We start from the raw sequence: 12190 nt of genomic DNA on the forward strand, positions 1-12190 counted from the left end.
TATGATGCAAGCTAAACCATTGTTGGACACTTAGAAAACAACAATGTCCTCTGTGCCTGAACCTGACAATAACAGATGTAAGCTGTGGCCCATGAAGGACCTCGCTTCTGGCCCATAAAGAACCAGGTTTTTGCCCCAGCACCAAGTATGATGCAAGCTAAACCATTGTGGGGCACTTAGGAAAAAACAATGTCCTCTGTGCCTGAACCTGACAATAACAGATGTAAGCTGTGGCCCATGAAGGACCTCGCTTCTGGCCCATAAAGGACCTCGCCTCTGGCCCATAAAGAACCAGGTTTTCGCCCCAGCACCAAGTATGATGCAAGCTAAACCATTGTGGGGCACTTAGAAAACAACAATGTTCTCTGTGCCTGAACCTGACAATAACAGAAGTAAGCTGTGGCCCATGAAGGACCTCCCTTCTGGCCCATAAAGGACCTCGCCTCTGGCCCATAAAGAACCAGGTTTTCGCCCCAGCACCAAGTATGATGCAAGCTAAACCATTGTGGGGCACTTAGAAAACAACAATGTCCTCTGTGCCTGAACCTGACAATAACAGATATAAGCTGTGGCCCATGAAGGACCTAGCTTGTGGCCCATAAAGAACCAGGTTTTCGCCCCAGCACCAAGTATGATGCAAGCTAAACCATTGTTGGACACTTAGAAAACAACAATGTCCTCTGTGCCTCAACCTGACAATAACAGATGTAAGCTGTGGCCCATGAAGGACCTCGCCTCTGGCCCATAAAGAACCAGGTTTTTGGCCCCAGCACCAAGTATGATGCAAGCTAAACCATTGTGGGGCACTTAGAAAACAACAATGTCCTCTGTGCCTGAAACCTGACAATAACAGATGTAAGCTGTGGCCCATGAAGGACCTCGCTTCTGGCCCATAAAGGACCTCGCCTCTGGCCCATAAAGAACCAGGTTTTCGCCCCAGCACCAAGTATGATGCAAGCTAAACCATTGTGGGGCACTCAGAAAACAACAATGTCCTCTGTGGCTGAACCTGACAATAACAGATGTAAGCTGTGGCTCATGAAGGACCTCGCTTCTGGCCCATAAAGGACCTCGCCTCTGGCCCATAAAGAACCAGGTTTTCGCCCCAGAACCAAGTATGATGCAAGCTAAACCATTGTTGGACACTTAGAAAACAACAATGTCCTCTGTGCCTGAACCTGACAATAACAGATGTAAGCTGTGGCCCATGAAGGACCTCGCCTCTGGCCCATAAAGAACCAGGTTTTTGGCCCCAGCACCAAGTATGATGCAAGCTAAACCATTGTGGGGCACTTAGAAAACAACAATGTCCTCTGTGCCTGAACCTGACAATAACAGATGTAAGCTGTGGCCCATGAAGGACCTCGCTTCTGGCCCATAAAGGACCTCGCCTCTGGCCCATTAAGAACCAGGTTTTCGCCCCAGCACCAAGTATGATGCAAGCTAAACCATTGTGGGGCACTTAGAAAACAACAATGTCCTCTGTGCCTGAACCTGACAATAACAGATGTAAGCTGTGGCCCATGAAGGACCTCGCTTCTGGCCCATAAAGGACCTCGCCTCTGGTCCGTAAAGAACCAGGTTTTCGCCCCAGCACCAAGTATGATGCAAGCTAAACCATTGTGGGGCACTTAGAAAACAACAATGTCCTCTGTGCCTGAACCTGACAATAACAGATGTAATTTGTGGCCCATGAAGGACCTCGCTTCTGGCCCATGAAGGACCTCGCTTCTGGCCCATAAAGAACCAGGTTTTCGCCCCAGCAACAAGTATGATGCAAGCTAAACCATTGTTGGACACTTAGAAAACAACAATGTCCTCTGTGCCTGAACCTGACAATAACAGATGTAAGCTGTGGCCCATGAAGGACCTCGCTTCTGGCCCATAAAGAACCAGGTTTTTGCCCCAGCACCAAGTATGATGCAAGCTAAACCATTGTGGGGCACTTAGAAAACAACAATATCCCCTGCGCCTGAACCTGAGAATAACAGATGTAAGCTGTGGCCCATGAAGGACCTCGCTTCTGGCCCATAAACACCTCGCCTCTGGCCCATGAAGAACCAGGTTTCCTCCCAAGCACCAAGTATGATGCAAGCTAAACCATTGTGGGGCACTCAGAAAACAACAATGTCCTCTGTGCCTGAACCAGACAATAACAGATGTAAGCTGTGGCCCATGAAGGACCTCACTTCTGGCCCATAAAGGACCTCGCCTCTGGCCCATAAAGTACCAGGTTATAACCACAGCACCAACTATGATGCAAGCTAAACCATTGTGGGGCACTTAGAAAACAACAATGTCCTCTGTGCCTGAACCTGACAATAACAGATGTAAGCTGTGGCCCATGAAGGACCTCGCTTCTGGCCCATAAAGGACCTCGCCTCTGGCCCATAAAGAACCAGGTTTTTGCCCCAGCACCAAGTATGATGCAAGCTAAACCATTGTGGGGCACTTAGAAAAAAACAATGTCCTTTGTACCTGAACCTGACAATAACAGATGTGAGCTGTGGCCCATGAAGGACCTGGCTTCTGGCCCATAAAGGACCTCGCCTCTGGCCCATAAAGAACCAGGTTTTCGCCCCAGCACCAAGTATGATGCAAGCTAAACCATTGTGGGGCCCTTAGAAAAAAACAATGTACTTTGTACCTGAACCTCACAATAACAGATGTAAGCTGTGGCTCATGAAGGACCTCGCTTCTGGCCCATAAAGAACCAGGTTTTCACCGCCGCACCAAGTATGATGCAAGCTAAACCATTGTTGGACACTTAGAAAACAACAATGTCCTCTGTGCCTGAACCTGACAATAACAGATGTAAGCTGTGGCCCATGAAGGACCTCGCTTCTGGCCCATAAAGAACCAGGTTTTCGCCCAAGCACCAAGTATGATGCAAGCTAAACCATTGTGGGGCACTTAGAAAACTACAATGTCCTCTGTGCCTGAACCTGACAATAACAGATGTAAGCTGTGGCCCATGAAGGACCTCGCTTCTGGCCCATAAAGGACCTCGCCTCTGGCCCATAAAGAACCAGGTTTTTGGCCCCAGCACCAAGTATGATGCAAGCTAAACCATTGTGGGGCACTTAGAAAACAACAATGTCCTTTGTACCTGAACCTCACAATAACAGATGTAAGCTGTGGCCCATGAAGGACCTCGCTTCTGGCCCATAAAGGACCTCGCCTCTGGCCCATAAAGAACCAGGTTTTCGCCCCAGCACCAAGTATGATGCAAGCTAAACCATTGTGGGGCACTTAGAAAAAAACAATGTCCTCTGTACCTGAACCTGACAATAACAGATGTGAGCTGTGGCCCATGAAGGACCTGGCTTCTGGCCCATAAAGGACCTCGCCTCTGGCCCATAAAGAACCAGGTTTTCGCCCCAGCACCAAGTATGATGCAAGCTAAACTATTGTGGGGCACTTAGAAAAAAACAATGTCATTTGTACCTGAACCTCACAATAACAGATGTAAGCTGTGGCCCATGAAGGACCTCGCTTCTGGCCCATAAAGAACCAGGTTTTCACCCCCGCACCAAGTATGATGCAAGCTAAACCATTGTTGGACACTTAGAAAACAACAATGTCCTCTGTGCCTGAACCTGACAATAACACATGTAAGCTGTGGCCCATGAAGGACCTCGCTTCTGGCCCATAAAGAACCAGGTTTTCGCCCCAGCACAAAGTATGATGCAAGCTAAACCATTGTGGGGCACTTAGAAAACAAAAATGTCCTCTGTGCCTGAACCTGACAATAACAGATGTAAGCTGTGGCCATTAAGGACCTCGCTTCTGGCCCATAAAGGACCTCGCCTCTGGCCCATAAAGAACCAGGTTTTTGGCCCCAGCACCAAGTATGATGCAAGCTAAACCATTGTGGGGCACTTAGAAAACAACAATGTCCTCTGTGCCTGAACCTGACAATAACAGAAGTAAGCTGTGGCCCATGAAGGACCTCGCTTCTGGCCCATAAAGGACCTCGCCTCTGGCCCATAAAGAACCAGGTTTTCGCCCCAGCACCAAGTATGATGCAAGCTAAACCATTGTGGGGCACTTAGAAAACAACAATGTCCTCTGCGCCTGAACCTGACAATAACAGATATAAGCTGTGGCCGATGAAGGACCTCGCTTCTGGCCCATAAAGAACCAGGTTTTCGCCCCAGAACCAAGTATGATGCAAACTAAACCATTGTGGGGCACTTAGAAAACAACAATGTCCTCTGTGCCTGAACCTGACAATAACAGATGTAAGCTGTGGCCCATGAAAGACCTCGCTTCTGGCCCATAAAGAACCAGGTTTTCGCCCCAGCACCAAGTATGATGCAAGCTAAACCATTGTGGGGCACTTAGAAAACAACAATATCCCCTGCGCCTGAACCTGAGAATAACAGATGTAAGCTGTGGCCCATGAAGGACCTCGCTTCTGGCCCATAAACACCTCGCCTCTGGCCCATGAAGAACCAGGTTTCCTCCCAAGCACCAAGTATGATGCAAGCTAAACCATTGTGGGGCACTCAGAAAACAACAATGTCCTCTGTGCCTGAACCAGACTGTAGTGAAAGCAGGGAGTTCCCCTCCTCCTACTTTTACTGTCCCAGGAATCAATCCCCAACCTTGGGCAATTGATCCTAGCAAGCCTGGTCTGCCAGGGCTGTGTATGCTTACACCAACCCTGCACGGTAGTACTGCCACCACCCTTCTATTGGTTAAACACTCTGGGGTGAAGGGTCCCCCAGAGCCCACTGAACACCCAAGCCTCTCAGGACCAGAGGCTCAATACCCTCCTGGCCCCTTCAGAAGTCTTAAGTGAAAATGCTCCTCTAGTACACGGTAGTTTGGTCAAGCAGCCAGGACTGAACTTAGTAACTGAATCCCTTCTCTGGAATAAACACACGTTGCTTTAAAATAAGTAAAGTTTATTAAAAAAGAAAATAAGAAAAGGGGTAAAGGGTACAAAAGATAAAAAAGGTACATACAATTAGTTTGGAGCAGCAAATCAAATCCTAAAACCAACACCCAAAAGGGGCAAGGTATATAGCAAACAAGATATAAAGGTTCTTGGCACAAAAATGAAAATAATAAAACTAACTGCCTCAATTGTACTTACAAGCCTCAGCTTTCTCTCAGGAGTTAGTGTCCTTCCCCTCAGGGACGGCCAGTCAGGAAGTATAGTGGAGCCACTGCAGAGCATCACCATAAGCAAGGTGGTGCCCACAAGTGGAACACAGCCCAAGAGCTGAGGCCTTCTCTTATAGAGAAAAATCCTTGCCTCAGCTGGGAGCAATCAACTAATTTAGCAGTTCCAACACAGGAATGATGAAACGATGTTCCCACAGTACCAGGCCCCGTCCTTCCTGGTTTCCCATAACAAGCCGTAGGAGTTTTTACGGCCTTGACGGAACCAGGCCCCTCTTGCTGATAAAGAGGTGCCAATTTGCAGTAAGCTGATACAGCTGGGGCTGTAAAAACCACCGGGTCTCCGGGATGAAAAAATATCAAAGGATTTAACTATCTATGACCAGGGACCCAGGAAAATAATTAAGGAAATCAAACTGGCATGACACAGACAATAACAGATGTAAGCTGTGGCCCATGAAGGACCTCGCTTCTGGCCCATAAAGGACCTCGCCTCTGGCCCATAAAGAACCAGGTTATAACCACAGCACCAACTATGATGCAAGCTAAACCATTGTGGGGCACTTAGAAAACAACAATGTCCTCTGTGCCTGAACCTGACAATAACAGATGTAAGCTGTGGCCCATGAAGGACCTCGCTTCTGGCCCATAAAGGACCTCGCCTCTGGCCCATAAAGAACCAGGTTTTCGCCCCAGCACCAAGTATGATGCAAGCTAAACCATTGTGGGGCACTTAGAAAAAAACAATGTCCTCTGTACCTGATCCTGACAATAACAGATGTGAGCTGTGGCCCATGAAGGACCTGGCTTCTGGCCCATAAAGGACCTCGCCTCTGGCCCATAAAGAACCAGGTTTTCGCCCCAGCACCAAGTATGATGCAAGCTAAACCATTGTGGGGCCCTTAGAAAAAAACAATGTACTTTGTACCTGAACCTCACAATAACAGATGTAAGATGTGGCTCATGAAGGACATCGCTTCTGGCCCATAAAGAACCAGGTTTTCACCGCCGCACCAAGTATGATGCAAGCTAAACCATTGTTGGACACTTAGAAAACAACAATGTCCTCTGTGCCTGAACCTGACAATAACAGATGTAAGCTGTGGCCCATGAAGGACCTCGCTTCTGGCCCATAAAGAACCAGGTTTTCGCCCCAGCACCAAGTATGATGCAAGCTAAACCATTGTGGGGCACTTAGAAAACTACAATGTCCTCTGTGCCTGAACCTGACAATAACAGATGTAAGCTGTGGCCCATGAAGGACCTCGCATCTGGCCCATAAAGGACCTCGCCTCTGGCCCATAAAGAACCAGGTTTTTGGCCCCAGCACCAAGTATGATGCAAGCTAAACCATTGTAGGGCACTTAGAAAACAACAATGTCCTTTGTACCTGAACCTCACAATAACAGATGTAAGCTGTGGCCCATGAAGGACCTCGCTTCTGGCCCATAAAGGACCTCGCCTCTGGCCCATAAAGAACCAGGTTTTCGCCCCAGCACCAAGTATGATGCAAGCTAAACGATTGTGGGGCACTTAGAAAAAAACAATGTCCTCTGTACCTGAACCTGACAATAACAGATGTGAGCTGTGGCGCATGAAGGACCTGGCTTCTGGCCCATAAAGGACCTCGCCTCTGGCCCATAAAGAACCAGGTTTTCGCCCCAGCACCAAGTATGATGCAAGCTAAACTATTGTGGGGCACTTAGAAAAAAACAATGTCATTTGTACCTGAACCTCACAATAACAGATGTAAGCTGTGGCCCATGAAGGACCTCGCTTCTGGCCCATAAAGATCCAGGTTTTCACCCCGCACCAAGTATGATGCAAGCTAAACCATTGTGGGGCACTTAGAAAACAACAATGTCCTCTGTGCCTGAACCTGACAATAACACATGTAAGCTGTGGCCCATGAAGGACCTCGCTTCTGGCCCATAAAGAACCAGGTTTTTGGCCCCAGCACCAAGTATGATGCAAGCTAAACCATTGTGGGGCACTTAGAAAACAACAATGTCCTCTGTGCCTGAACCTGACAATAACAGATGTAAGCTGTGGCCCATGAAGGACCTCGCTTCTGGCCCATATAGGACCTCGCCTCTGGCCCATAAAGAACCAGGTTTTCGCCCCAGCACCAAGTATGATGCAAGCTAAACCATTGTGGGGCACTTAGAAAACAACAATGTCCTCTGTGCCTGAACCTGACAATAACAGATGTAAGCTGTGGCCCATGAAGGACCTCGCTTCTGGCCCATAAAGGACCTCGCCTCTGGCCCATAAAGAACCAGGTTTTCGCCCCAGCACCAAGTATGATGCAAGCTAAACCATTGTGGGGCACTTAGAAAACAACAATGTCCTCTGTGCCTGAACCTGACAATAACAGATGTAAGCTGTGGCCCATGAAGGACCTCGCTTCTGGCCCATAAAGGACCTCGCCTCTGGTCCGTAAAGAACCAGGTTTTCGCCCCAGCACCAAGAATGATGCAAGCTAAACCATTGTGGGGCACTTAGAAAACAACAATGTCCTCTGTGCCTGAACCTGACAATAACAGATGTAATTTGTGGCCCATGAAGGACCTCGCTTCTGGCCCATGAAGGACCTCGCTTCTGGCCCATAAAGAACCATGTTTTCGCCCCAGCACCAAGTATGATGCAAGCTAAACCATTGTTGGACACTTAGAAAACAACAATGTCCTCTGTGCCTGAACCTGACAATAACAGATGTAAGCTGTGGCCCATGAAGGACCTCGCTTCTGGCCCATAAAGAACCAGGTTTTCGCCCCAGCACCAAGTATGATGCAAGCTAAACCATTGTGGGGCACTTAGGAAAAAACAATGTCCTCTGTGCCTGAACCTGACAATAACAGATGTAAGCTGTGGCCCATGAAGGACCCCGCTTCTGGCCCATAAAGGACCTCGCCTCTGGCCCATAAAGAACCAGGTTTTCGCCCCAGCACCAAGTATGATGCAAGCTAAACCATTGTGGGGCACTTAGAAAACAACAATGTCCTCTGTGCCTGAACCTGACAATAACAGAAGTAAGCTGTGGCCCATGAAGGACCTCCCTTCTGGCCCATAAAGGACCTCGCCTCTGGCCCATAAAGAACCAGGTTTTCGCCCCAGCACCAAGTATGATGCAAGCTAAACCATTGTGGGGCACTTAGAAAACAACAATGTCCTCTGTGCCTGAACCTGACAATAACAGATATAAGCTGTGGCCCATGAAGGACCTAGCTTGTGGCCCATAAAGAACCAGGTTTTCGCCCCAGCACCAAGTATGATGCAAGCTAAACCATTGTTGGACACTTAGAAAACAACAATGTCCTCTGTGCCTCAACCTGACAATAACAGATGTAAGCTGTGGCCCATGAAGGACCTCGCCTCTGGCCCATAAAGAACCAGGTTTTTGGCCCCAGCACCAAGTATGATGCAAGCTAAACCATTGTGGGGCACTTAGAAAACAACAATGTCCTCTGTGCCTGAAACCTGACAATAACAGATGTAAGCTGTGGCCCATGAAGGACCTCGCTTCTGGCCCATAAAGGACCTCGCCTCTGGCCCATAAAGAACCAGGTTTTCGCCCCAGCACCAAGTATGATGCAAGCTAAACCATTGTGGGGCACTCAGAAAACAACAATGTCCTCTGTGGCTGAACCTGACAATAACAGATGTAAGCTGTGGCTCATGAAGGACCTCGCTTCTGGCCCATAAAGGACCTCGCCTCTGGCCCATAAAGAACCAGGTTTTCGCCCCAGAACCAAGTATGATGCAAGCTAAACCATTGTTGGACACTTAGAAAACAACAATGTCCTCTGTGCCTGAACCTGACAATAACAGATGTAAGCTGTGGCCCATGAAGGACCTCGCCTCTGGCCCATAAAGAACCAGGTTTTTGGCCCCAGCACCAAGTATGATGCAAGCTAAACCATTGTGGGGCACTTAGAAAACAACAATGTCCTCTGTGCCTGAACCTGACAATAACAGATGTAAGCTGTGGCCCATGAAGGACCTCGCTTCTGGCCCATAAAGGACCTCGCCTCTGGCCCATTAAGAACCAGGTTTTCGCCCCAGCACCAAGTATGATGCAAGCTAAACCATTGTGGGGCACTTAGAAAACAACAATGTCCTCTGTGCCTGAACCTGACAATAACAGATGTAAGCTGTGGCCCATGAAGGACCTCGCTTCTGGCCCATAAAGGACCTCGCCTCTGGTCCGTAAAGAACCAGGTTTTCGCCCCAGCACCAAGTATGATGCAAGCTAAACCATTGTGGGGCACTTAGAAAACAACAATGTCCTCTGTGCCTGAACCTGACAATAACAGATGTAATTTGTGGCCCATGAAGGACCTCGCTTCTGGCCCATGAAGGACCTCGCTTCTGGCCCATAAAGAACCAGGTTTTCGCCCCAGCACCAAGTATGATGCAAGCTAAACCATTGTTGGACACTTAGAAAACAACAATGTCCTCTGTGCCTGAACCTGACAATAACAGATGTAAGCTGTGGCCCATGAAGGACCTCGCTTCTGGCCCATAAAGAACCAGGTTTTTGCCCCAGCACCAAGTATGATGCAAGCTAAACCATTGTGGGGCACTTAGGAAAAAACAATGTCCTCTGTGCCTGAACCTGACAATAACAGATGTAAGCTGTGGCCCATGAAGGACCTCGCTTCTGGCCCATAAAGGACCTCGCCTCTGGCCCATAAAGAACCAGGTTTTCGCCCCAGCACCAAGTATGATGCAAGCTAAACCATTGTGGGGCACTTAGAAAACAACAATGTTCTCTGTGCCTGAACCTGACAATAACAGAAGTAAGCTGTGGCCCATGAAGGACCTCCCTTCTGGCCCATAAAGGACCTCGCCTCTGGCCCATAAAGAACCAGGTTTTCGCCCCAGCACCAAGTATGATGCAAGCTAAACCATTGTGGGGCACTTAGAAAACAACAATGTCCTCTGTGCCTGAACCTGACAATAACAGATATAAGCTGTGGCCCATGAAGGACCTAGCTTGTGGCCCATAAAGAACCAGGTTTTCGCCCCAGCACCAAGTATGATGCAAGCTAAACCATTGTTGGACACTTAGAAAACAACAATGTCCTCTGTGCCTCAACCTGACAATAACAGATGTAAGCTGTGGCCCATGAAGGACCTCGCCTCTGGCCCATAAAGAACCAGGTTTTTGGCCCCAGCACCAAGTATGATGCAAGCTAAACCATTGTGGGGCACTTAGAAAACAACAATGTCCTCTGTGCCTGAAACCTGACAATAACAGATGTAAGCTGTGGCCCATGAAGGACCTCGCTTCTGGCCCATAAAGGACCTCGCCTCTGGCCCATAAAGAACCAGGTTTTCGCCCCAGCACCAAGTATGATGCAAGCTAAACCATTGTGGGGCACTCAGAAAACAACAATGTCCTCTGTGGCTGAACCTGACAATAACAGATGTAAGCTGTGGCTCATGAAGGACCTCGCTTCTGGCCCATAAAGGACCTCGCCTCTGGCCCATAAAGAACCAGGTTTTCGCCCCAGAACCAAGTATGATGCAAGCTAAACCATTGTTGGACACTTAGAAAACAACAATGTCCTCTGTGCCTGAACCTGACAATAACAGATGTAAGCTGTGGCCCATGAAGGACCTCGCCTCTGGCCCATAAAGAACCAGGTTTTTGGCCCCAGCACCAAGTATGATGCAAGCTAAACCATTGTGGGGCACTTAGAAAACAACAATGTCCTCTGTGCCTGAACCTGACAATAACAGATGTAAGCTGTGGCCCATGAAGGACCTCGCTTCTGGCCCATAAAGGACCTCGCCTCTGGCCCATTAAGAACCAGGTTTTCGCCCCAGCACCAAGTATGATGCAAGCTAAACCATTGTGGGGCACTTAGAAAACAACAATGTCCTCTGTGCCTGAACCTGACAATAACAGATATAAGCTGTGGCCAATGAAGGACCTAGCTTGTGGCCCATAAAGAACCAGGTTTTCGCCCCAGCACCAAGTATGATGCAAGCTAAACCATTGTTGGACACTTAGAAAACAACAATGTCCTCTGTGCCTCAACCTGACAATAACAGATGTAAGCTGTGGCCCATGAAGGACCTCGCCTCTGGCCCATAAAGAACCAGGTTTTTGGCCCCAGCACCAAGTATGATGCAAGCTAAACCATTGTGGGGCACTTAGAAAACAACAATGTCCTCTGTGCCTGAACCTGACAATAACAGATGTAAGCTGTGGCCCATGAAGGACCTCGCTTCTGGCCCATAAAGGACCTCGCCTCTGGCCCATTAAGAACCAGGTTTTCGCCCCAGCACCAAGTATGATGCAAGCTAAACCATTGTGGGGCACTTAGAAAACAACAATGTCCTCTGTGCCTGAACCTGACAATAACAGATATAAGCTGTGGCCCATGAAGGACCTAGCTTGTGGCCCATAAAGAACCAGGTTTTCGCCCCAGCACCAAGTATGATGCAAGCTAAACCATTGTTGGACACTTAGAAAACAACAATGTCCTCTGTGCCTCAACCTGACAATAACAGATGTAAGCTGTGGCCCATAAAGGACCTCGCCTCTGGCCCATAAAGAACCAGGTTTTTGGCCCCAGCACCAAGTATGATGCAAGCTAAACCATTGTGGGGCACTTAGAAAACAACAATGTCCTCTGTGCGTGAAACCTGACAATAACAGATGTAAGCTGTGGCCCATGAAGGACCTCGCTTCTGGCCCATAAAGGACCTCGCCTCTGGCCCATAAAGAACCAGGTTTTCGCCCCAGCACCAAGTATGATGCAAGCTAAACCATTGTGGGGCACTCAGAAAACAACAATGTCCTCTGTGGCTGAACCTGACAATAACAGATGTAAGCTGTGGCTCATGAAGGACCTCGCTTCTGGCCCATAAAGGACCTCGCCTCTGGCCCATAAAGAACCAGGTTTTCGCCCCAGAACCAAGTATAATGCAAGCTAAACCATTGTTGGACACTTAGAAAACAACAATGTCCTCTGTGCCTGAACCTGACAATAACAGATGTAAGCTGTGGCCCATGAAGGACCTCGCCTCTGGCCCATAAAGA

This window comes from Rhineura floridana, chromosome 8, assembly GCF_030035675.1.
Source record: "Rhineura floridana isolate rRhiFlo1 chromosome 8, rRhiFlo1.hap2, whole genome shotgun sequence".
NCBI classification, from domain to species: Eukaryota; Metazoa; Chordata; class Lepidosauria; order Squamata; family Rhineuridae; genus Rhineura; species Rhineura floridana.